This window comes from Cebus imitator, unplaced genomic scaffold (genome assembly GCF_001604975.1).
Source record: "Cebus imitator isolate Cc_AM_T3 unplaced genomic scaffold, Cebus_imitator-1.0 Scaffold163, whole genome shotgun sequence".
NCBI lineage: Eukaryota > Metazoa > Chordata > Mammalia > Primates > Cebidae > Cebus > Cebus imitator.
The window spans coordinates 4159604-4186109 of record NW_016107478.1 but is presented as its reverse complement, the minus strand read 5'-3'; the positions used below and the strand labels follow the sequence as shown (position 1 = coordinate 4186109).

At 44.8% G+C, this 26506-nt stretch overlaps 3 long non-coding RNA genes across 7 annotated transcripts in view; 1 reads left to right on the top strand and 2 right to left on the bottom strand.

The window, feature by feature from the left end:
• Nucleotides 1-11603, bottom strand: part of LOC108314901 — a 33801-nt gene extending 22198 nt beyond the window's left edge. For 2 of the 3 annotated variants that reach the window (XR_001829719.2, XR_005202725.1), the window contains exon 1: nucleotides 10754-10837. This is a non-coding gene — a long non-coding RNA (uncharacterized LOC108314901). Of the gene's footprint in view, nucleotides 1-10753; nucleotides 10838-11562 lie in introns of those variants that run through there. The other variant, XR_005202726.1, reaches the window with a different exon arrangement.
• LOC108314897 overlaps nucleotides 10917-26506 on the top strand; it is a 20936-nt gene continuing 5346 nt past the window's right edge. The window contains exons 1-3 of one of the 3 annotated variants that reach the window (XR_005202723.1): nucleotides 10917-11050; nucleotides 19382-19545; nucleotides 19919-20069. This is a non-coding gene — a long non-coding RNA (uncharacterized LOC108314897). Of the gene's footprint in view, nucleotides 11051-19381; nucleotides 19758-19918; nucleotides 20070-26506 lie in introns of those variants that run through there. The other 2 variants (XR_005202721.1, XR_005202722.1) reach the window with 2 other exon arrangements.
• LOC119473508 overlaps nucleotides 13830-26506 on the bottom strand; it is a 45942-nt gene continuing 33265 nt past the window's right edge. Inside the window, exons 3-6 of the long non-coding RNA XR_005202724.1 lie at nucleotides 21307-21479; nucleotides 16972-17045; nucleotides 16746-16845; nucleotides 13830-15555 (exon numbers count right to left, since the gene is read on the bottom strand). This is a non-coding gene — a long non-coding RNA (uncharacterized LOC119473508). The remainder of the gene's footprint in view (nucleotides 15556-16745; nucleotides 16846-16971; nucleotides 17046-21306; nucleotides 21480-26506) is intronic.

Here is a 26506-nt window from a genome sequence, read left to right as displayed (position 1 = left end):
TTTAATATATTTGGCTTTGGTATAAGGGTAGTTATAGCATCTTAACATGAGTGGGAAAGTATTCTGGCCTTTTCAGTTTTCAGGATGTTTGTGTCAAATTTCTGTTTCTTCCTTAAGTGTTTGGTAGAATTCATCAGTGAAACCAACTGGAATTGTAATTACATTTGTGAAGAGAGTTTCAACTACAAACTCAGTTTTCTTAATAGATTTAGGACAATTCAGGTTACCTATTTCTTCTCAAGTGAGGTTTGATAGCTCATGTCTTTCCAGGAATTTTTCCATTTTATCCAGGATTCCAGAGGTTTCTTGATTTTCTCAAAGAACCTGTTTTCAGTTTCACTGATTTTCTTCATTATCTTTCTATTTTCTATTATATTGATTGTCATTCTGATGTTTATCCCTTTCTTTTTTCCACTCACTCTGGGTTTGATTTGCTCTGCTGTTCCTAGTTTCTAAGGTGGAGGCTGAAGTCATTCATTTGCTAATATAGGTGGTTCTCCCTAAGTACTGTTTAGTAGCATTCCACAAATTTTAATGTATGGTATTCTGATTTTCATTCAGTTTGAAATACTTCATAATTTCCTTCTGATTTCTTCTTTGACCCATGACTTATTCACAAGTATGGGAGCGATGGGTATTTTTCCTTCTAATCCTTTTGTTGGGTTCTTCCCCCAGCTTTGGATAACTTTCTCACAAGCGTGTGCTGACCAGAATCTTCTGTGCATCTTTGAAGTCTTCTCTCCATGTGGCTTTATCCTCTCCAGTGCTCTGTCCTGTGAATTCTGTCTACCATGGTCTCTCTGAACTCTCAATTTCATCTCCTTTACTCCAGAAGTCTGATGAACTCTCTCTGGGTTCCTTCCTTATGTCACAGCCTGGACACTCCCTCTAGGCAGTAAACTGAAGCACTTGTAGTGCTCACCTCATTTGTTTCCTTTCTTTCAGGAATTGCTGTCCTTTATTGCCTGATGTCCAGTGTCTTAACAACCATTATTGCATATACTTTGGAATTTTTGGTTGTTTCAAGTGTGAAAATAAATCCAGTCCCTCTTATTCATGTTGGTCTGAATCAGAAGTCAGGCTAGCTTGCATTTATGTGTGTATGTGCATATGTATGTATGTATGTATGTATGCATGTATGTCATTTACTATAAAAACAGTTTTGTTTTTCTGTTTGTGCTTTTTCTGCTATTTAGGATGGGTTACATTTCTATTTTAGTGGTTATCAATTTATAGCTTTATAAAACGTCCTTGTTCCCTCTATTTTTCAGACAGTATCTGTTAGTTCATTATAAGTGATGACCCAATTAATGTGCTTATCTTCCTCCTCCTTCTTAGCAAACCCATTTCAGTCGACACTTTCCTTAGTGTGCCTGTTTATATGGATACTTATGTAAGTAAGTTTATACTCTATTACTTGAGTCTTCTACTTTCCCTCCTATTTTTATTATCTCTTTAGTGTAATTTCCTGGTAATAAGGGCAAAAATGTTGACTTAAACAGACATATTTGCATTGGAAGTTCCAAAAGCATTGATTTAGGATATAGAGACATGTATCCGAGCCCAGTTTCCTCTAATCACCAGCTCTATTCTGACCTTGGGGTAGCAGCTTAACCTGTCAAAGTGTCAGTTTTCTAATCTATAAGAAAGAATAACAATACAGTTGACTGATGAACAACATGGGGATTAGAGGCGCCAACCCCCAACACAATTGAAAATCCACTTATAACTATTCACTCAAAAATTTAACTTCCAGTAGCCTACTGTTGACTGGAAATCTTGCCAATAGTAGAAACAGTCAATTAACAAGTGTTTTGCATGTTATATGCACTATCAGTATATAGTGTATTCTTACAATAAGGTAAGCTAGAGAAAAGAATATGTTGTTAAGGAAATCATAAAGAAAATAAAATATATTTACTATTCATTAAGTAGAAGTGGATCATAATAAATGTCTTCATCCTTTGTCTTCATGTTGAGGAGGCTCAGGGGAAGAAGGGAGGAGTTGATTTTGCTGTCTGAGAGGTACAGAAATGGGAGAAAATCTGCATGTAAATGGACCCTTGCAGTTGTTCAAGGGTCAACTGTATCTATTTTTTAAGGTTGTCATAAGACTTACTCATATACACATATAACACATGTAAAATGCTTAGCCTGATATAAAGCCTGATGCATATAAAGTACATACAAAATGTTAGTTATAATTATTATTAACAGAAATAGAAATCACCAACCAAATATATTTGTAGTATGTGCTATACACCAGGCACTGTGCTAGCTACCTTACCTTCCTTATATAATCTTTACAATGAATCTGTGGCAAATGCATTGCCTCATTTTAGAGATGAGGAAGAGAGGCTGTAAGAGGTTAAGAAAACATAACCAAAACTCAGCATGTGCAGGAATGACAATGGTGAAATTAAGACCCAAATGATGCCAAGTTCAGAGCTCTCGCCACTACTCCACAGCTGCCTCTATTGTGCTGAATCTTGTGCTGCTAATGAAAGCACACATATACATACACACACATGTGTGTGCTCACTTTATTCAAAGAACAAACTTGGCCTCACAGCTCAGAATGTAGACAGGATACACCTGGACAAATATAACCTGCCTGTTTTTCCAAATCGTACGTTCAGAGTCTGGCTTGCAGACAAGGTACAGATGGAAATCTTCCTGGACTCAGGCCAAGAGGAGAGAGGGTGGGAAAGTCTTGCCCCATGGCCTGCAGTAGCACTGAGTATACCATTTAGATTGATCCTTGGAGATTAGCTGAAGGAATGAAGCCAGTGATATCTCTGGACTGCCCAGTGCTTTACAGTTTACAGAGCTGTTCAGCACTCATGCCCTTTTAGACTTCCATGGCAGTATTATAGCTGAGGAAATGGAATGTTAATGTCTTGCCCCAGGTCACGTGTTAGTTGGTGACAGGGCCTGGACAACAGTCCCAGATCTTTAGAAAAGTATTTACCCTTTTCTAGTTCCGTTGGGACATGATTGTATCTCATAGATGTCCAAAAGGAAAATCAATATTTAACTGGATACTGAATATCTTCAGCATTATGCTGTGAGCTACAACAGATAAAAAGGCTAAAAGTCTGGTCCTGGTTCTTATTGTTCATTCATTTAACCATTCATTCATTCATTCATTCTAAGGGTTCACTAGTGCCAAGCCCTGTTAGGATCAGGGAAATACCCTTCAAGGGGCTCACTATAAAATAAAGTAGACAGATTCAAAAATCAACTGTTCCAACTCAAAAGGAGAAGAGCTAAAATACACATTATTTGGGGTGTGATGGGTATAGTATTGAGAGTGGTTATCTTTGCCTGTGGGATCCAGGAAGGCATCCTAGAAAGATGTGTGTACAAGGCCTCGTAGGAGCTGAGGGATGGAATCTGACACAGATGGAGGTGGAAGTGGGCCTACCAGTAGGTGAGTGTGGCTGAAGGCAGGGAGGGTAAGGCAAGGCTGGGAGTTAGGTGGGACACGTTTTGGAGGCCTCATGGTCATGCTGAAGGGTTTAGACTTTATCCTGTGGATGACAGAAAGACATTCCAAAACATTAAAGCTACTCAGGGTGGCTCACACCGATAATTCCAGCACTTTGGGAGGCTGAAGTGGGAGGATCATTTGAGTCCAGGAGGTCAAGACCGGCCTGGGCAACATAAGGAGATCCTCATCTTTACAAGAAATTATTTTAAAAATTAGTGGGGTGTGGTGGAACATGCCTGTAGTCCCAGCCACCCAGCCACTCAAGAGACTGAGGCAGGAGGATTGACTCAACAAAGAGGCTGAGTCTGCAGTGAGCTATGATTGTACCACTGCACTCCAACGTGGGCAACAGAGCAAGATATTTTATCTAAAGAAGTTACCAAAAAAAGAGTAATAAAATGATCAGATTTGATTAGACAGCTCATAGTGGCATAGGTGGAAAGAATGGGCCAACAAGAGTGGCACCAATGAAGACACTGCTCAAAGTGAGGCCCACACAGCAGGGTGTGGGGGATGGGGAGGGTTGTTCTGGCTAAACCCTACTCACATTATAAGGCATAGGCAACAGCTCAAAGAAGTTCCTTTAATATGATTGGAAGCTCCTCCCCGGGAATCCCTTACCCATGCCCTCGATACAGAACCTGAGCTCAGTAATGGTTACAGCCACAGCTTTTAAGCCAGTTTTTCAAGCCATTGCACCTTCCTCCACTGCTAATGAGTTGTGTGACTTCGGACAAGTTGCTTATTCACTCTTTTGTCTTGGTTTCCTTATCTATGAAGCAAAGATAATAATATTACCTATCTCTTAGGGTTATTGGGGTGATTAAGTGGTTTAACGTGTTTAACACTTAGCACAGTGTCTAGCAGTGATTAAGCGTGCAATAAAAGTGGGCTTTTATTATCACTACGCCTACTTGCTACTGAGAAAATGTGTATTTACGGATGCATCTGACTGGTCAAGGAGCTCCTTGGGGACATCTATCCCTGTGCCAGCCGAGGGCCTGGGACAGGGCAGACTCTCAGTGAATATTTGTTAAATAAATTGGAGATGTAGGGGAAGATACATTCAATGAATATTTAGGAATGACATCGTGCATCGCTGGGTGATGGACAGAATATTAGGTAGAGGGTTAAGGAGGAGAATAAAGTCATTCTGAGCTTTCTGAACTGGGACAAGAAGATGATGGTGATGCCATGGCTGAGATAAGGAATTTGAGAGCAGGAGCTGGTTCAGAGAGATAAGTAGCTAACCTGCCTGAGCTCACATCTATAGGAATGGAAGAGATTTCAACCTAGGTCTGTAAGAGTCCATGTTCCATAAACAGTTTATGTAACCTGCATGTCTGTATGTCATTGCCTAGCACAGGGCATAATGCAGAGAGTATTTAATAATATATGTCAAGTGAGTAGGTAGATGCTTAAGTTAATGGCTCTCCTTTGTAGACGCCAGAATATTGTGCTTGCTTTTCTTTCCAATAGTAAATAGAGGTCTGTGAAGACAAGAGAAAAAGAAAAGAAAATCCCCATAAAAGATTAAAGAAACAGGAACTAGTAACCAATATTTTAAACGAATGAACACGAGGAGCCATCTTTCTTCTTTTTCCCTTTTTCTGGCACATCAGGACATTTTTTAAATGATTTCCAGCTTCATAACATACTCTTGCAAACTGCTAGGAAGGATGACTAAAACTACCCACCAGGAAGTTTTGCAAAGCCTAAGCCAAAAAAAAAAAAAAATTGATATCAAGGAATCTAGGAAACAGGAAAATGCCTGGTGACAGGGAGATCAGTCATGCAGGCTTCTCTATCTATGATCCCAATTTCAATCATCACCTCCTCAGTAAACAGATTTCTTAAGTTAAACTGCTTATGGAATTGGCACCTGAGTATTAAGAGCAGAAAGAACTGTCTGCATAGTGCCTATCTGAAATTAATAAGTTCTCCTTCAATACAAGCCTGGTTAGCAGAGCAGCAATAATAATTATTATTATGCCTATAATTTATTGAATGTTTGCCACTTCTAAAAACTGGTATGTATTTTATGCATACTATTTCATTGAAACCTCGCCAAATCCTGCAAGAAACATACTGTTAGCCCCATATGAAAGACAGGAAAACTAAGCCTCAGAGAAGTTAAGTAACCTGACTAAGGTCACTCAGCAAGTAAGGAGATATAAACCCTTATTCATAGATAATTTTTCTCCTTGACTCCTTTGAATTTGGAGCTGTGCACAGTTTAACTTCATCCAAATAATCCTAGTTGAGGCATGGAGCTCACATTCTAACTCCAGGAATGACAAGAGCATTTCTGCTCAAATGCCTTTTGCCAGTCCAAAGAAATTAGAGGAGTGTGGTGCAAAGATCAAGAGACATGGATTCAGAGAACTGGGTTCCAGTATTGACTCTGCCACTTACTGTCCATGAGGCTTCTGCTGAATTCCTTAAATTCTTTGGGCCCCTGTTAGTTTCTCAGTTTTTCCTCCTTCCCTTTCAACCCCCCATGCCCAGCACATACTCTTTGGAATATAAAATAAAAGGATTTATCTCAATGATCTCTCAGAGCTCTTAGGAAACTGATTTTTTGTTTCAATAATTGTATCTTTTCTAATAAAAATTTTCTAGTTAAAAAGGAATACAACTTAATAAAAAACATACATGTTAAAGAAAAAGCAACATGCTTGTTAACGGAGGATACAAAAGAGTAGAAAGTAAAAGTTTCTTTTTAGTAAAAGTAGAGTTACTGCTAGAATTTGAAATTTAAAAAACTATTTAAGGCTGGGCATGGTGGCTCATGTCTATAATCCCAACACTTTGGGAGGCCGAGGTAGGTGGATCATGTAAGGTCAGGAGTTCAAGACCAGCCTGACCAATATGGTGAAACCCCCTCTCTAGTAAAAATACAAAAATTAGCTGGGTGTGGTAGCACACGCCTGTAGTTCCAGCTACTTGGGAGGCTAAAACAGGAGAATTGCTTGAACCCGGGAGGCAGAGGTTGCAGTGAGCCGAGATCGTACCACTGCACTCCAGTCGGGGCAACAGAGTGAGACTCCATTTCAAAACAAAAACAAGCAAAAAAACTATTAAAGAAGCTTGATAAAGCTTTAACGTTTAACAACAACAAGATGCATATTTGAGCGCTTCTTGTCACTTTCCTAAATATTTACTGACTTTCCTTTTGAAGGCATTTGTAGTTCATATCCCTTTTTTGATGTTCAGGGTTACGGCCTAACAAGTTTCTAGAAACATTTTTACTCTTTTGATGACTGAAAATAAAATAAAGCAAAACTGAATCCTCTTGGGGACATTTCTGTCCAAAATAATTCACTCCACAACCTCTTGCTGAGAGTCTACTGTACCCAGGACTTGTGCAGGGAGATGTACAGAACACACTGTGGTTCTGGATGAGGGGACCCAGTGCTTAGTGGAGACAAAGCCAAAGAGGATCTGTGAGTGAATGGAGGTGAGTGCCCAGTGCTGTGGGAGTGCAGATTAATCCTGTCTCAGAGGAGGTGACAGAGGCTGGGTCTTGAAACGTGAACTGGAGTCCGACAGACAGCAAACCCTTAGCAAAGCAACCATTTAGACAAGCTCTTGTTTGGTTACCCAGTGCTAGAGTGATCATATAATTTATTTTCCAAATTAAGGTACCTGATAATCAAAGTGGAACTATTGGTAATTATGTCAGGACAAGGAGCATAAACCAGAACCTCCTAGGTAGGCCAGATGATATGGTGACTTCACTTCACGCAAAGGTTTTGGTATCACGAAAAATGGCCCTGAATCGCATTTCATGCTTTTTGAAACCTGTGACGACATGGTATGTTAAATATGCTCCCAAGAAGGTTTCCCCAGTCTGGGTAACTTTCTGAAAAAATTGTAGAGGTTTCCCTAACAATGCTTTTTAGTCCTGTTGCTGGGTTTTAGCATAACATCTATAAAGCAAATTGTTCAAACTTAGGAACACGTTATCCTTAAATTAGTTTGGTGGCAACTCAAGACTTCCAAACCACACTGATACTCAGCCTTATAGGTTTTGGTCTTCCAACAATGCTTTGGGGACCCACTTGATGCCTTAACCTTCAGTGTTTCTAGCTGGTGTTTTAAAATTTGTTTTGCTGTGTTTTCAGTTGTAATTCCAAAGAGACAGCAAAGGTTCTCTCTTAGCAGGGACTATCCAGGAGTGGGAGAGGAAAACCAACACATTTTATAACAGGATTGGTGTTTTCATCTAGATGTGACATCTGTGGTGGTGTGCTGTGGGACAGGAGGAATAGCATGTGCAAAGGCACGGAAGCAGGAACAGGCTGGGAGTATTCAGGGGACCACGTGGGATTCTTTGGATGGGAGCGGAGCTGGGAATACGATGGGAGAAGAGGCGAAAAAGGTGAGTGGGGACTAGACTGTGGGAGGCCTTGAATGTCACCCCAAGGAGTGCGGACTTCATCCTGTTTGGAAAGGTGAGCCTCTGGAGCTATTCAAGCGGGATATTTGCGTGTGTGTGTGTTTTTGAAAGACAGCAAACGGAATAAAACCTGGAGTAATTTCTCCCTCCAGTTTTGCAGGCCCGATTTAGCCTAACTTTTTGCTAATTATTTGCTACCTCCACCACACTCCAAACCCCACCTCCAAGGAACTGTATCTCAATTGACTGGGAATTATAGATGCAAATTTCTGATGCTTTGAATTCAGCCCACTCCCAACCAAGGCTGTAGTGAAATTCCTTAGCATCCCACAGTGTTGTCCCCAGGCACGACCCTGTCAGTGGGGGGCTCTGAAGTGAGGCCCAAAAAAGTAGGAGCAGAGGCTTCTGTCTTCTGGCCACCTGACTGTAAACTGCTCCTGAAGCTCCACCTTGGGGGAATTTATATTCTCCCTTTTCTTAACCCTTAACACAAATCATGTCTATCTGGAGCCTAAGTGCAAAGTCATGAATGAAGCTCATGTAAAAATGGCAGCTTACTCTTTTTGGCTATTTAGGATGCTTAATGATAAACAGGCTTGACAGACGATAGGTTCTTTGCCCCCAGAGGTATTGGACCAGGCATGTGTTAGAGAGGGTTTTTGTAGGTCATGGGGCCTGAAGCCTGACAAGTGATGATTCTACATCCTACCCAACTAGTTACAAGCTTATTAACCTCTAGCCTCTGTTTCCTCAGCTGTAGAATGGGGATCATAGTAGAGCCTTTTTTATAGGGTTCTTGAGAATATTAAACGGGACAATGATGGCACTTGGTCCAATGCCAGGAGCTAAGAACTGCCCAGAAAAAGCTGGCAGTTATCATACCTGGCACGATCCTCTACCTTTGAGTTCATGGTAGCCAGTGGTTGACCTTCATGCTTACAGGGACAAACCAGTCGTTTATTTTTAAGTGTGACCCCTAACTTGAAACATTACACAAGCAAAGTCCTAGAGGCACAGAACTGATCATTAATACCACTTAATATTACCCTTTGAAGTCATCTAGCAGTGGGAGCCAAACTTATCATTCTGCAGAAGGGGAAATAGATTCAGACAGAGGGAGGAACGGGCCCAAATCCAAAGTTAAAGGCAGAACCAGGATGAGAACCTAGGTCTCTGATACCCCTACTCTTAACTCTGCAACATGCTTTCTGTCACACTACCTGTTAGTAAGTAACATTCAAGACCTTCACCATTCTGCCTTCATTCAGTGAACATCTGACAATTAGAAGTTCAAAGTGCTTTCCACATCTTAGCTCATTCAATCCTATAGCAACCCCACAAGGCTGATCTTATTGTTAATCTCCATGTTGTAGATAAGGACAGTGAGGCAGAAAGGGGTTAAGTCACTTGGCTAAGCCTCACAACCAGTAGGTAGTAAAGCTAAGAACTGAAACTGAACAGCTGGGTTCCCAAGCCTGTGCCTGTAACAAAACCATACTGGCCCTCCAAGGGTGGAAAAGTGTGTGGCGTCTGCCTTAGACAGGCACACTCCCACAGGGGAGACACAACCTGCAGTAAGTGTGTGCAGCCTTGTACTACGGGCACCAAGAGAAGAAAGAAAGGAAAGGTTAATTTTATAGGGGAGGAGGGAGAGAATCAGGAAAGCTGCCTGGAGGAGGTGAGCTTTATCCAGTTTCCAGAGGTGACATTTTCTTCCAGGTTGATGAAAGCTGGGGAAGGGAAGACCGCATTCTCTGCAAATGGAGGAGTCTTTGCTGAGGCAGGCAGGTATAAAGGGACTGGAGGTAAGGGATGCGGTCAAGGAAGTCAGTGAGAGAGGTGGGCAGGACACCAAGTGTAAAGTGTGTGAGGTGGGGAAGTCAATGAACCTCCAGGAGCCTCGACTTTCTCTTCTGTAGAATGGGTATGATAACACCCACCCTCTGAAGCTGTTTCAATATTAAATGAGGTAATGGGTATATACTTCCTGACCCAGTGTTATTCCTCTTTATTTACCCTTCATAAAACTATTTCCTTCTCTAAAAAAAAAAAAAAAAAAATTGAGCATATTTTTGACACAGTAGCATTAATAATCTTGAGGGTCATTATTACTCATTCGTAATAACAATATAATGAATAATAATGTTAATTGCCATTGAGAACACTAAGTCCTTAATGTGTATGATCTATATTTATCCAATCTAATCCTCACAGCGTATCTTAAAGAGAATTAAGGCATCATTATCCCCATTTGACAGATGAGGATAATGAGGCTGAGAGAGATGGAGAAAGGTACACAAAGGTCACCCAGCGAGGAAGCAGTAGGACGGGTATTCAGACCCAGGTCTGTCGGTTCCGGAAAAATGTCCCCCCACACAGAGGATGCCCCGTGTTTGCAGTTCGTGTGGGTCTTGGCCACGTTCCTCCGCTCTTCCTCACGAGGAAAACATTCTAAGAGGTCTGCGAGGCCTAGGGAACGCGAACGTCCAACAGAGGGAGGGAAGGGGCTGGCCGAGGCCGGAGGATGGGCCCGGGCTGGGAGGGTGGAGCCGGCTCTCCTCGCCCTGAGCCCTAAGGCCGCACAGAGGCTGCTGCCTTTGCCCGCCCCGGGGCGCCCTGCGGGGTCGGGGCCCGCGAAGACCCCCGGCCTGGGAGGCTGGGAGGCCGCGGCGCCGCGCTGGGTCGGCGCGCTCCCGCGTGACGCTCAGGCGGGGCGCGTTCATTTCATCTGCAATCTGTCGGGAAGGCTTCCCGATCCCTCCTCCCTGCCTGCGTTTGCGCAGGGCCGGGCTCTTCGGAAACTGAAACCACCAGCCGCCCGGCCCCACCAGCCCTCGTGGGATCCGGCCCGGGTTTACCTTCTATGGGGAGGCCCGGGAGAGCCGGGCGGAGCGCCGAGGCGGGCGGGCGCTGACGTGGCGGGCGGCCCCCTCCACCAGCTCCTCCCGCGGGCACCGCCGCCGCCCCCGCGCCGCCCAGCACCGCAGCCCCAGGCCCGTGGGCGGGAAACCGGCGGCGGGCGGGACGTGGCCTGGGTCCAGGCCCTGCCCCGCCGCCACTGAGACTCCCAACGCCACCAAACGTCGGAGCTGCGGTTTCTTTAGCTGTCAAATGCAGGCAGATACTACCCACCTCGCCTCTGGAGTGAGCAGCAGGTACGTACAGTACCCGGCCCCTAAGACTTGCTCCATGTATGGTCCCTACGTGGTGCCGTGGTGATTGCTGTTGTTCTTACAGTGGGCAGCCTGCCTTGTGAAATAATGAGCTCCCATGGCTGAGCGTGTTCAAGCACAAGTTGAATGAGTTTGGAGGACAAAAATAAATAAGTTAGAAGAGGAGGGGACCAAAACTTTCCATGCCTCAGGTACTGATCTGGTGACTTCAGAATCACCTGGAAAGCTCAAACAGCTCCTCAGACCACGGATGGAAATACCGGAAGGCACACTCTTTGAAAAGCATAGCTTCATGTGTACACCACGGATCTAGGCCAGTAGTCCCTGCACTTTTCGTCTTTGAGTACCCTTCCGTGATTCCCTCCTGCTCCACTGAATGCAGTGTGAAGCATGTTGTTGACCCAACTAGATTTGTTAACGCACAATTAATTTGCTCTCTAAATAAATTATTAATCAGAGACCCAGAGTTCATTCAACAATTATTGAGTACCTACTGTGTGCCAGGAACTGTGCTGGACGCTGGTGGCCTGGTGGAGAACATGGACAAGGGCTCTGTCCTCATGGACTTGCCAGCCTAGGGAGGGAAAACAGAAAATGAACAAGAATTCAGATACTGACATTGAAGCCAAGAGAATCCAGCTGAGCCGATGACACCCAATATTCCTAAAATGAGCAGAGACAGCTGTGTCGAAAGCAAAAGCAAATAGAGGCCAGGCATGGTGACTTACCCCTGTAATCCCAACACTTTGGGAGGCTGAGGCAGACAGATGGCTTAAGTCCATGAGTTCAAGAGCAGCTTGACCGACATGGTGCAATTCCATCTAAAGTCTGCTAAAAATACAATAATTAGCCAAGCATGGTGGCACACACCCGTAATCTCAGCTATTCAGGTGGCTGAGGCACAAGAATCACTTGGACCTGACAGCAGAGGTTGTAGCGAGCCGGGATCATGTCACTGCACTCCAGCCTAGGTGACAGAGTGAGACTGTCTCAAAAAAAAAGGGGAGGGGAATTCTATCATTCCCCTGAGAAAGGTGGGTATACCCCTCAACATAGAAGCACACATGAATATACCACAGTATTACCATTCTCATGGATCCCAAACGGTCCAGGTCCTTAGATGGAGATCATCTAAGGCCTCATGAAGAAAGTGGCCTAAAGCCAGCATACAGGAAGACCCTGTAGACGGATTCCAGTCGTACTGCCTGCCTCACCTGTGAGGAACTAGTAGCAGTTGCCCCCAAACACTCGGAGTATGGGCTCTGAAGCCAGGCTGCCCAGGGCTGAATTCCAGCTCTATTTCTTACTAGCTGTGTGAGCAAAGGCAAGGTGCCTGTTCTTTATGTGCCTGTGTTTCCTCTTCTGTAACGTTGTCTGAATAATACCTACTTCACAGAATTGACATGAGAATTAGAGAGATGGCACTTAAAACAGGTGGTAGGCACTCAATATGTGACCTGTTAAACTATATCATTTTATTTATTTTTTGCCTTTGATGCTCTCTCTCCCTGGAGTATCTCTTTTCCCCTTTCTCTGCCTGGAGAGCATATTAGCCCAATGTCCCCTCCTTTCCAGAGGCCTCCTTGCTTTACTTCATCAAATAATTTGATGCTTTTCCTCTATGTTCTTGTGACTGTTTTAGACACCTCTTACAGCCCCTGTCATATTGCAGTCATTTGTCTTACTGTTGTGTAGGTGTTTGCCCTCTTCATTGGATTATGAGTTCTTAAAAAGCAAGGGCCAGATTTTATATACTTTTCATCTCTAAGGATAAGACAGTCCCTGGAGTAAGCAGTTGACACTATCTGTTGAATTAATGAATGGAGGGATGGATGATGGATAGATGAGCGAAGTGACTTGCCTGGGATCACAGAATTTAAATCCAGGGTCTTCATTTAATTTATGTTGGGAAAATTACTCTTCTGAGCCTCTGGTTTCCCATCTAGAAAACAGATTTGATAATAATGGCACCTATATCTTGGTGTTGGAAGTTTTAACAAAGCATACATAGGGAAGTATTAAAGAATATAAGCTCTAGAGTCAGGTTGTATGGGTTCAAGTCCCCAGCTCCACCATTTATGAGCTGTGTGATCTTACAAATTCTTAACCTTGCCATGCCTAGAGGAGGCAGAACACATTAATGAGCTGTTGAGAAAATTAAAAGAGATACCCTCTGTGAAGTCCCCAGTGCCTGGCTCAGAGTAAGTATTCAGTAAGTAAATATTGGTTTCCTTCCCCCAGCCCCCACCTTCTCCAGACTTGTAGGGCTTGGACTCTGAATACTCAAAACAGCTGTTCAAATACTATGTTTTGTTCCCAGTGACTAATGTCCCTTAAGCCAATGTTGGAAAGGCGACTCCAGAATTGAGCTTATACTTGGGTACTGAGTTAGATGAGGGGAATGTGGCTGAGTGTTTTATTTAATTAATAAGGAAACTTCTGAAAAGAGGCAGTTTAAAATCAACAAATGTGTCAAAAAATTGAAAGCAAGAGCTAACCCACAATTTCATATGTGGGTTTCATATGTCACTGGAATAGTCCTTTATGTAAAGCCATGAATCATAGGATCATCCAAACCCAAATTAATGTTTTACAAACTGTAAGAGCAGTGATGAGAGTTGGCTTTGGAGCAAATTAGCCAGTTAATCAGTGTACAACATTGTAACAATTCTTGAATCTCCTTCTCCTCTATCACCATATATTCTGATAAACTATTCAAAATTCTCCAATGGTCACATGTCAATTACTAAGCCAAAAGGTATGGAAGAAAAAGAGAAAGATCTTTTTATGTTGCACCTAGTCTCCCATCATGTGCCCGCATGGATCTCCCCAAACCTCCTTCCTACGGTGGAGTTTGGAAGAGGCTGAAATACGGGTACCCAGGGCCCTGGAAGCCAGGATTGTTCGTGGCTCAGCCAGCAAATATTTGGCAGTTCAGTTCAAAGAGGAAATCCGAGAGGGTAGGGGCCTCAGCGGGACGGGAGGGATGAGCTGCACAGAGAGGGAGGGAGAAGGTCAGGAATCTTGTTAGCAAAACCAGCTCCCTGCCAAGTAGGGCGTGTGTCTGAATTTCCGAAGAAAAGAGAGGATCGTAGCTGTTAGTTTTAACCTCAGCCCTTCAAAAACTGGGGAGTTGTGCATGTGTGTAATACTCCACTCTCTATTTCCCAAATAAACTCTATCTGCGTCTTCCATCTGAATCTTTAACCTGACTCTTACTTACCCATACCTTGAGCCTTGTTGAAACCCTGTTGTAAGAACTCCTTCCTGATCTCTCCTCTTTGGGAATGAATCTCTACTTTCTTCTCTTATGTGCCCATGGTACTTTGTGTCCCCATTTTAAGACTGCGCACAGACTTATTTAATTATATGCCAGCCAACTTCCTTCATTCTTTTCCCCACTTATCTTCCTCTTTTTAAATAGCTTTATGGAGCTATAATTCACATACAATAAACTGTATGTATTTAAAGTGTACAATTGATATGTACAGACATGAGAAACTCTCAGCACCAAATAGTAAGCATGTCTACCACCCTAAAAGGTTCCTTGTGCTTCTTTGAATCCTTTCCTTCTGCCTCCCTTCCCTAAACAACCATGGATCTGCTTTCTGTCACTGTAGATCAGTTAGCATTTTCTAGAGTTTTCTATAAATGGAATTATACAGTGTGTACTCTTCTTTGATTGGCTTCTTTCACTGTGCACAATTCTGTTGAGATTCATCCCTTCAACCTTCCCTCCTCATTGGATTGTGGACTTTCCTAGGCAGGAACGATGGCTTGCTCAGGGCATGGAGCTCAGTAATGGGAACAAAGCAAGACCCATGAAGGAGGAGGTAGTGGTATGACGGGCAGCTCTGGATTTGCTGCAAGAATATATGTGGCTTTCAGGCTACACTTGGTCACTTGTAGGTGGGTAACCAGCAGTCAGTCAGTTACTGTCACAGCCTCAGTTTCCTCATCTGTAAATGGAGGGTGATGATAAACTCTCTTCTCTCTGGAGGGCTCTGTGAGACTCCACTGAGCCAGGAGATAAAGTGCTCTGTAAACTGTGAAAGGTCAGTTCTGGGCAAAGGATTAGGCCTGGATCAAGCCAGCAGGACACTGGGAATGCCCCAGCTCCTAGGGCTAGTCAAAGACAGCCTTGTCATCCAGGAAAGCCATGTGGATTTGCGATTCCTCGCAGAAATGGCCAATAAGAACTATGCCTGGTGGCCTTTAATCCTGGCCCAGTCACCAAAATGTCAAGGATTCTTTCCCCTTGACCCTCCCCTCTCCCCGCTTCCTCTGAGTGGGCTGTGTTTATTTACGAGGTCTCTCTCCCTCCAGAGGGTCACATGTGACCGGAGGATTCCTCCTCTGGCCTGGAGCCGGCTGATAAGGGCAGTCCATTTGCTAGGGGCTCCCAGGACCAGCAGGAACAGGAACCAAGCCAGTGGAGGAGAGCAGGGGAGACTGCCAGGCCTGGCTGCAGCTTCCTCTGGCTAGAACTGAGGAGAAAGGGGAGGAGAAAAGGAAATATTTGTCTCACATTTGAAGTCAACTTGACCTATGAAATCACACGAAACTTGGGGAGGCGGCCTATCTTCTCTGATGGACTGCATTTCTTATATGGTGTTGCTTAATAAAGAGAAGTGAGGTGAACTGCAAGAGCCCAGAGATGGAGATTCAAGACCTAGCACAGTCACTAATTTCCAGTGTGAGCTTGCGAAAGCTGTGTTCCCTCTCTGGGCTTTAGTTAATTAGAACTATTCACGAAATACCTGCTATGTATCAGCCACCACACTGCATTTTCCATATAACCTTCAAAGCTATCCTGAGAAGTGAATATTCTTCCTCTCATTTTACGGTTGATGAAGCTGAAGTAACATGTCCAAGGTCACTTAGGAAATAACCAAATTATGAATTTAGTGCTGTCTGGCAACAGAATCCACTTTTTTTTTTTTCCCTGAGAGATTAAGGACAACAATTCTCAAGGAATTAGCTTAATAATAAATTATTTGGCTGAGTGCAGGGGCTCACATCTGTAATCCCAGCACTTTGGGAGGATAAGGCGGGTGGATCACCTGAGGTCAAGAGTTCGAGACCAGCCTGGCCAACATGGTGAAACCCTATCTCTGCTAAAACTACAAAAATTAGCTGGCCGTGGTGGTGCTGGCCTATAATTCAGTTACTTGGGAGGCAGAGACACGAGAATCGCTTGAACCTGGGAGGAGGAGGCTGCAGTGAGTCGAGATGGCACCACTGCACTCCAGCCTGAGTGACAGAATGAGACTCTGTCTCAAAAATAATAATAATAAACAATAGTAAATTATTTCTTGATCATACTCTATGGAAAAAAAGGCTCTGTGACCAACTTAATATGGGGAATGCTGCATACAGTGTCCCTGTCATGACGACCCACAATTTCATTTTCATGTCTTAGATGGTTCTGAAAAGTCTTGGAGTGGAGGAATTTAACTCCTTCATTTAATCAAAAAATTCTCATATTAAATTCATCATCAACCTTTTTTTCCTCTGTAAACCTATTCATATGCCAAAGAACAGGTGCTCCTCAGAGCACTGTCTGGGAATTGTCGTTGAATCAGAGTTGGAGGGATTGTAAAGTTTATCCATCTACTTATAAGAGTTTCACTAACAATGCTTTTCTAAACACGTCCAGTGGTGAGAGGCTCCTTACGTAGTGAGAGAGCGTATTCCATTGTTGCACAAATGTAGCAGTTAGAATAGCACTGCCCAGGAGAAAGATACTGAAAGCCACGTGTGTGATTCTAAATTTTCTAGGACCCACAGAATAAAAGAAAAAATAAACAAAATTAATTTTAATCATGTATATTAATTAACCCAATAGACCTAAAATTATCATTTCAACCAGAAATCAAAATAATATTAATTTGATATTGTACCTTCTTTTTTAATGAAGTCTCTGAAATCCAGACAACCACATTTCCCGTGCTTAGTAGCCACATTTGACTAGTGTCTAGCAAAACAAATAGTACAAAGTTAGAAGATTCTTTTTCAGGTGGTGCCTGAGATGCAGTCTCGCTCTGTCGCCAGGCTGGAGTGCAGTGGTGTGATCTCGGATCACTGTAACCTCTGCCTTCCGGGTTCAAGTGATTCTTCTGCCTCAGCCTCCCAAGTAGCTGGGACTACAGGTGTGCATCACCTCACCCAGCTAATTTTTGTATTTTTAGTAGAGATGGGTTTTTATGATGTTGGCCAGGATGGCCTTGATCTCTTGACCTCGTGATCTATCCGCTTCAGCCTCCTAAAGTGCTGGGATTACAGGCATGAGCCACCATGCCCGGCTGGTACTAAGCTCTTCTTGCCTGTGCCTCTCCTCCAAGGTCTTTGGGGTCAAGGCAAGTCTACATGGCCTCACGGGCAGCCGTCAGTCCTGAGGATGCGTTCTGCTTGGCTGTGTCCTCATACGTCCTCCCTCAAGAGTTCCTCATCACGGCACTCAGCCCTCTGGCAGTGATCTGCTAAGATCTGGCTTTTTCTGGAAAGGGTTTTCCAAACTTTAAAGTTCTGCATGAATGGAAGGCCTCATTCTCCTAACTTCTAGTGAAGCAGGCTTAGAGTCCCACAGGACTTCCCATGCTCTCATCACACTGGTATTTTATAGTGAACCTATCAGCAGTGGCCAACATTGTCTAGTTTGGGCCAACTCCTTTCTGCTCCATGGGCCTCAGTGTCAGTGACCCTATCTGTCAAATAACAGATTGGAGCTTTCTGTGATTTACACACTTTTAGCCTTTTCTTATCCACACTTCTTTTGCCTACCTACCAAATTTCTTATTAAACCAAGTCTTCCGTTAGAATTCAGAAATCGTTTTATCTTCCCGTATACTATATAATAAGCATTTCTTGAATGTTTGTCATGTGTCAAACATTTTGCGCATCCTCCTTTCTGTTTTGAGAGCTTTATAGATAGCATCTCATTTAAGCCTCTCCATACCCAAGTGAATTAAACACTATTATTATCCCCTTTTATAATTGTGGAAACTGAGGCTTCAAGCAGTTTTGTCATAGATCACATGCCTCATGAGAACAGCGGGAGATCACAGTGCAGGCTCCTCTGACGGCTCCCTGGTCCTAGGCTGTGAATCAGGACCACCCCTTGGACCTGAGCTCAGCCCAGGCCTCAGATTACAGAAGGGAGAACAGGGGTCTAGGGAAGTTTTTTTCTTTTTTCCTTTTGTTGTTGTTGCTGAAACCCATAGCGCATCCTCCTTTCTGTTTTGCAGAGGAAGGAAATATGGTTATACTTTCCTTGCTAAGGAAATCCAACCCTCCACAAGTCAACTTTCTTCCCATCCCCTTGACCTTTTAGGAGAAAGGTGAGACCCCTGGGAAGACTCTGGGAGAGACCAGAGGAGCTCAATGTGCCCTGTCTAGGGCAGGGGTATTTTTAGAGCTGGCTACACACTGTTTACAAGGAAGCCAGTCCCTTGAGCCTGCCCTCGCCCTACAGGGAAACACCAGCCACCAGCCCCACCCGCTGGCCCAGGCTCCTGCTGGCCCTCCCTTCCTCCCTCCCTCCCAGCTGTTCCTTTCTTATCGTCTCTATCAGCCCGTGGGCTCTATCAGCATGTGGGTGTGCTATCCTTACCACCCCGAGAGCACAACTGAACAAAACTGTAGCCCGGGGCGCTGAAAACCTCTTAGAGAGGGCCAAGTGTGACCAGGTACTGGGGAAAAAAAGAAGAAGCTGCCATCAGTGGAGAGGATGGCCCTGGCAACTGGCAATCAACTGGAAATCCTGCAAGGGGTATTTCTCCCATGAAGGAGCTGTGGAACCTCATTGTCCTGGATGTCCTGAAAGTGAAGGCCTGATAACTGCAGAGGGTAACTTAGGGGAATGAAGAGGCCACAGGCCTGGACCAGGAGCCAGTTCTGCTTCCAGCTCTTACCACAGGCCGGATGCTCTCAACTGTAACACGTCACTTACCTTTCAGAGCCTCTCTGCTGCTGTAAACCGAGGAGGGCTTGAATGGTGAAGCCCATCCAATCAAGGACTGAACGTCTCGGGCTCCTCAATGATGAAATGAGAGTACTTAGGCCTGCCTCTTGGGGCTGGTGGTGGATATTAAATAGGGTTAAGCCCCTGGCACTAGATGGGCATGCAATACCTGCAGCCATGAAGGGTACTTTCCTTATCTTTAGCACTTCACAGTGTCTAGCACAAAGTCAGCACTCAGCAAAAGATGTTTTTCTTTATTCTAGCTCAGAGTTCTCCCACCTCTAAGACTAACAAAAACTCTCTCCAACTATACACTTTTTCTAATTAAGTACTTATTCCTTCTCCCCCAGCCCTGTGCCCATCCCGCTATGCTTCAGGAGTCTTGTAGAAGATATCAGAACACCGTTTCCTGAGTCCCAGTCTGTGTCTTCTAGAAAAGACTGTCCCTCTTCACCCAAGCCCGCTGGCTCCTGAGACACATCATCCAGACCCAGTGCAGCTGGACCTGACCCAGGTAAGCCAGGCTTCCTAGGGTCCCACCCCAAGCTTGCAGGGCTGGGTGGGAAGCTGGACCCAGGCAGCCCCTCCCCATCCAAGCTTCCCCAAATGTGGGTATAGAGATTACAAGGCCTTCAGCCTTCTCAGAGGAAGTACCTTCCTCCTCTGCCCTGTGGGCAGACTGGACTTCTCTAGCAGCTGCAGGAGATTGCAAGATTGTTATTTGAGGTGGGTAAATTCTTACCAAATGTTCTCCACCTCACTGCCTCCTCCACCTACCCCTTTGATTTCCCTCTTCCCTTCCCATCCCTTTTTCCTTCCTCCTCCTCCACTTCCTCCTTCTTTTCTTCTTCCTCATACTCCTTCTCTCTTCCTCTTCTTCCCTATAGCTGTGCTTTTGATCCAAGCGACAGCCTGTTTATATTCCGAAGAGGGGACTCACCAAGGAGAGAAGGATTGGCTCCTCTCTGTGGCTTCATGTCTCCCCGCTCAGTCCTTCCACAAAGTTATCCACACAGATATTCTGGCTGCCTCTGGTTTATGTGCCAGGCACTGGGCCAGCACCTAAGGGGCATAGCAAGGGGATTGCACAGAGCTGGTTAGCCTGCTGGCCTGGGCCAGAGAAGCACACTTGGTTGGTTGGGTCGCTTATTAAAAAGGTGTCACTTCTGGCCACCTTCTGTATTGTCTCAAGGTCTTGCCTACACGCTCTGTTTCTAGAGTCATTTTACTGTGCCTTCAACAACTCTCCTAACAGCATATTACCTAACTTTAGCAGGCACCACTTTGGGAGAATGTGTTTCTTCTCTCTGTTCCCTGCCCACGAGGAAAGAGAAGCAGCACTTTTTTGTTGTGTTGTTGCCGCTGTTGTTCTTTTTGAGACTGTGTCTCACTCTGTCCCGTGAGCTGGAGTGTAGTGGCATGATCTTGGCTCACTGCAACCTTTACCTCCTCAGTTCGAGTGATTCTCCTGCCTCAGCCTCCCGCATAGCTGGGATTACAGGCACCTGCCACCACGCCCAGCTAAGTTTTGTAGTTTTAGTAGAAACAGGTTTTTGCCATGTAGGCCAGGTTGGTCTCTTACTCCTGACCTCAGGTGATGCACCCACCTCAGCCTCCCAAAGTGCTGGGATTACCGGTATGAGGCACTGCCCCCGGCCAAAAAGCAGCACGTTTAATAGTGCAAATGGCCAAATGAGTAACAGGGCCACTCATAGGTGGCTTGAGTGTGGAGTACTGGCAAGGAAGGATGTCAGGAGAGGAGGCTGGAGACCGAGCATGGGCCAAGTCATGCCAGCAGCTACCACTGGAAGCCATTGTCCCTCTCATTCTGTAGCAGGGACTGCCTCTAGCAAGACGTGGAGGCTGGGCTAGAGAATGGAGAGAAAAAGAGCAGGTACACCTGGTGGGAAAGAGTGACAATTCTTCTGGCCCCATCAAGCCTTTTTAATCCCAAATCTTTTCTTCTAAGCCACCCCTGTCTTTATAGATCTCAAGGGTTCTAAGAGGCATGTGTTCATTCCCAAGCCACTTCTATTCTCATTCTCTTTCTCTCTCTCTCTCTCTCTCTCTCTCTCTCTCTCTCTCTCTCTCTCACACACACACACACACACACACACACACACACACACACACACACACACACGACACCGAAGGCTGGTTACAAAGCTTTAATAAATAAGACAATGTTAGAAGGAAAGCCCTTTGGAAAGCACAAGGAGTTCTCTTTCTGCTCGCCTTCAGCTGCTATTCGTATTCTACAAGGGGAAATCCTCACCCGGAAAACCTTGTTCACACTGGCACAGGTCCCAGGGCGTGAGCCCCCGTGGAGGCTGGGTCTCTCTGTTTCCGTTTCCCTTGTTGACTTCCAGTGCGACTGTTGTTAGCTCACAGACGGACAGGCAGTTCTCCATGACTTGCCAGCTGCCAGGCTGATTCTGCTTTGGTTCCCTAGGAGAACAGGCCTGATATCAAGGATTCAGAGGGGGCCAAGGGGCCTCTGCTCAAGGAGGGAATCTCAGGTGTCCAGATGGAGTCAGAAAAGGGCTTATGTTTAGGCTGCAGCTTCAAGATAACCTGCCACTTCTATAAAGCTTCCCAGCGAGAGAGAAGTTGGTGAGGTGACCTAGGAGTTAGGAAAGAGGAAGAAACAGGGGAGGAGAGGGAATCCCAGGAAGAGAGACGGAGCTTCAGCTTCACAAAGGCACAGAGGTGTGAACAAGCAGTTCAGGTTTGCAGTTTGTGACTGCTACTGCCCTGAACACAGCTTCCCTGTTAATTAGTTGCATTTTTGCTTTGATCACTTCTTCTCCCCAGCTCCCATCCCCATCAAGTACCAAGTTCCATGCAGATTCTACCGTCTTGTAGGTCTCTATTGTCCATCCCCTCTTCTCTACCCCTATGGCCATTGTCTGGGACACATGGTTCTTCCAGCCTAGACTAATTAGAACAGTTTTCTAACCGATCTCCTTGCCTCTAGTTTCTCCTGCCTTCCAATCCATCCACCTCATAGCTGCCAAAATAATCTTTCTGACATACAAATCCGATCGTGCTGTGTTCCTTTTCTGCTTAAATCCTTCAAGGACACCCCACGACCTCTGGGACCAATTCTGTAGTGTAGGACTCAGAACTCCCATTATCTGACCCCATTGTCTTCCTCTCCTGCCTAACTTCCCAACAAAACCTACACAAACTCTGAGTTATTGCCACACTAACTATCAGTTCCCCCAAATGAGGCATACAGTTTAATGCTGTCTGTTGCTCTTCCTTTTACCTGGAATTTCCTCCACCCCTGTCTTTCTGGCTAACTCCTATGCCTTCTTCAGAACCCAGCTAAGGAGTCACACCCTCTAGAAAGGTTTTCCCGATTCCTCCTCTGTGCTCTCAGAACCCACTGTACATGAATCTCTAGCATCGAGGTTCTTAGGGCTAGAATTCAGGAGCTTTGTGAATCTGTATGGGGAAATAAATGCTCACTAACCTGTACCTAAAATTAATCTAACATTTCCTTCAATTATGAATGTAGGCTTCAATCACAGTGACATCAATGTTTCCTGTAATTTATCACTAATAGAAATCATAGTTATTTTCATATCACTTTACAGTTGTTACAGATTATCTAAAAATTTTACCTATGATTATCAATATTTTTAAAATAGTTAATAGACCTATAGATCTGGTTACTCAGTGTACAAATATGAAACCACATACATTATTACAAATTTTTTTTGGTTAACTTTTGAAAAATCATTGCTTTCTTTGCTATTGTATGTATTTAATTTTATGCATTTTAAAATGTTATTCTGAGAAGAGGCCCAGGGCACCACCAGAGTGTCCAAGGGCTTCCCAGCATGAATGGTGGCGCCTTCTCTGCTTTAATCCTCTTACATCCCCACTGTAACTGTTGGTGTATCTTGTCCACCTCTATCAGTAGAGTGTGTACATCTTGAAAGAAGGGGGCCCTTTTACCTGCAAGACAATGCAATGCATGGCACTTAGCATATTCCTAGAAATATTTTTTGAAATAAATACATGCAGACAAAAAGGAAGAAAAAAAAGGAAGGAAGAAGGGGAAGAGGGAGAAAATTTGATCTTCAAAGGCCATCTGCTCTTCCCTCTGCCTTGGACACCGTACTCCCAGCTGTCTCTGTGACTAGCTATCCTGCCTCCTCTGTGCCTCTGCTTTAATGTGATCTTCTCAGGGGGACCATCCATAGCACTGTATTTGAAATTACAGCTCCACCCCACAGGCATGCTCTGTCCCCCTTCCCTGCTCTGGCTTCTTAACACTTAGCACCATCAGACACACCATGTGTTTCTGAGTTTTTATTTATTAACTCCTTGCCTCTCCTCACTAGAATGTAACCTTCATAAGGGCAGGGGCCTTTACCACATTCATTCATGTCTGTATGCTTAGCACCTTAAATAGCACTCAACAGATAATAAGCATTAAGTGACTTGAATGGGTCAATGGAAGCAAGCAAGTGGTGAAGGCCCATCAGTGGGCATGAGCCCCGTTCTGGTGGGAGAGATTGAGGGCTGCCAGGGTCAGTGGCAGAGCCAACTGGCAATGGGTAAGTGATGGGAAGAAGCTTGGGTTGTTTGGATTGGGCATGGACAGAAGGACCTGGCACCATGGCTGAGGAGTTGGGCCCTGTGGCACAGTGCCTATATTCAGTGGAGAAATGACAGAGTCCCAGGAAGACTGATTGACCTGGGAGCAGGACTGGGGAACAGTATGGTGGCTCACAGGGAACACATCTAATCTCAAGGCCATTGCCGTTGGATCAACAGCCTAGATTTGGGAAACTCCTGCCACCCCATTTTCCTCAGTGTCTAGGAAAGCCAAAGCCTGTTCTCCTGTGAGGCCTGACAGCTCCAAGAGCTCAGAAAGATTCAGGAATCACAAAGAGTATGGCCCCTGGATTCCTCCTCTGCCACAGTGCTTAGTCATTGAGGTGGTGGTGGTCCTTCCTCCGCTAGGCAGCGAGCTCTCTGATGACAGCACTACCTCACAGTCTTCACTCGTTAGCAGTGCAAGGCAGGCCTGACAGACCATTTATTGATGGAAAAGTTGTGATTAGAAAATCACAAATGTGATATCGATCATTCGATTGAATCATGGGGAGAGTAATGAACTTCAAGCTCCTACAGTAACCAGGTACCGTGCTGGCTATCTGGGCCACATAGCTGAATCAATTGGGGTCCCTCATCTCCAGGAGCTTGTGGCAGAGGGGGAGCTCAACATACAAATGGGCAATAATGACACAGTGTGCCAAGGTTGAGGGGCCACACTTAGGAAACTGCCTCCCCCAAATCTTCTGGTACTTACCAACCGAAGTTACATTATTATTTACAAGTATTGATCAACTTACGACTTATGCAACTTATGACCATTCGACTTTACGACCACAATCGCTAGCCACAACTGCTCCGTGTCTGGCAGCGCAAACATTGCCCAGCTGGGCATATGACAGTGCGGACCAGCTTCCGGCAGCACTGTCATCTCTGCGTGCACCATTTCAACCGTACATATAGCCTACTCAACTTACGACCAAATCATGTTACGACCGGTCTCCCGGTCCCAATTGTGGTCATAAGTCGAGCACTAGCTGTAATTACTTGTGTTCTGTCCTCCCATAAGACATAAGCAATGAGAAAAGCCTTGTATTGTTCACTGCTCTCCTCCTAGTACATAGTAGATGCTCACTTAGCTTGAGGAAGTACAGAAAATTGCAGGTACCTAGCTCAGTCCAGGAATGGGAGCCTCAGAAAACTTCCAGCAAGAAGAGGCCTTGGCCAAGAACACAGTGTTCCAAAGCTCATGCCCTTCAGCATTCCTCATTTCATGACTTCTTCACAATTCAGCAAAGTCACCCCCATTTTATGAATGAAGAAGCAAATCTCAGAGACAGGAAGAAGCTTGGTAAAGGCCACTCAGCTGGCAGAGCAGGGCCCACATCTCCCGCTGAAAGTCTGAGTCTTCTCCATACTGTTCTACCTCCTGCTGACACATGAAGAAGACTCCTTGTGGCAAAGGATGACCTGCTGTCCATGCAGCTTCTGAGAGGGTGAGAGACCATTCCCAGGGAATGGAGGGGGCTGAGTCCAGAGAGAGAGAGATCATCGTCTCCAACATCAGCAGCTAAAGGAATGTACTTTCCCAGGAGCTCTACACATGTTCACTCATTCTTCATAATCACCTTGTACTGGAGGTTTGATTATTGTTCCCAATTTATAAATGAGCAAGCTGAGGTACTATTAGGTAACTTTCTTAGATCACACTGGTGGTAAGGAAAATGTCTTGGGTTCAAACCCACATAGTTGGTCTTAGAGCCTTTACTTTTAACCATTTTGTCTCCTGCCTCAATAGAGCGTGCCTACCTTGCCCAACTCTGGGAAGCTGCTAGAAACTTCCCAGTTAAGCACTCTTCATGTTTTAGGCATGATACTGGGTACTCTGAGGAAAAGCTACAAAGAATAAATGTCTAAACTTCCTGCCTTCAAGAAACTGTCAACTCACAAAAGAAGATGTAAGAAATCAATGAAACTAAAATAAAAGGTACAATGTACATGCACCGAGGACAGGACATTTGAGCTGAGCCTTGTAAATTAAAGAGAGAATGGTGCTCCAGGGACAGGTCTCGGCATGTACCGCCTCATCCAGGCATGGCAGTAAGCTCCAGGTTAGGGGAACATCAAATCAATTTGTGTGTCTGGGGAACAGAGGGTGTGGGGTGAAGATAGGGACATGTCAAAGGAGAATTGAGCCCCAGATCCTGGAGAGTTTGAATTAATACAGTAAGTGAATTTGCTCACTGTTTGGTAGACGCTGACCAATCAGATGTGAGGGAAAGAGGAAGTAATATAATCTGACCTGCGTTTTAGGAAGATCATGGGTGTCTTGGAAGCAATGGAGAAGGAAAAAGCTGAAGAAAGGAAGACTGGTGAGTCACTTAGCTCTGTCTGCAAAATCAACCACACTATAACCTAGAGACCTAAAATAAACACTGTCTTATTATTGTTCACAAGTCTAGGAGTCAGTGGGCAGCTCTGCAGTCAGCTACCTGCTCACGTTTGGTGGGTACTGGGCGGGGCAATGGAGGTGACTGGGGCACATGTCTCTTATTACCTTAGGCTTCTTCTCATGGTCGATGGTTGCCAGGTTACCAAGAAAAGCAAGAAAGAGCAAGCCCTGATGCACAGGCTCTTTTTGAGCTTTGGCTTATGTCATATTTCTTAGCATCTGATTGGCGAAGCACAGATTCAAAGGGTGGCACAATGGACAGCATTTCTTGATGCCAAGAACAGCAAAGTCGTATAACAAAGTGGTGTGCATAGGGATGGGATGAATTTGGAGTCATTTTTGTTAGGAGGCCATTTTTGTAATGGGCCAAGCAAGAATTAGTAGTTGCTTAAATTAGGAGATGGCAGAAGAAACAGAGAGACAATCAGAATATATTTGAGACATATTCAGG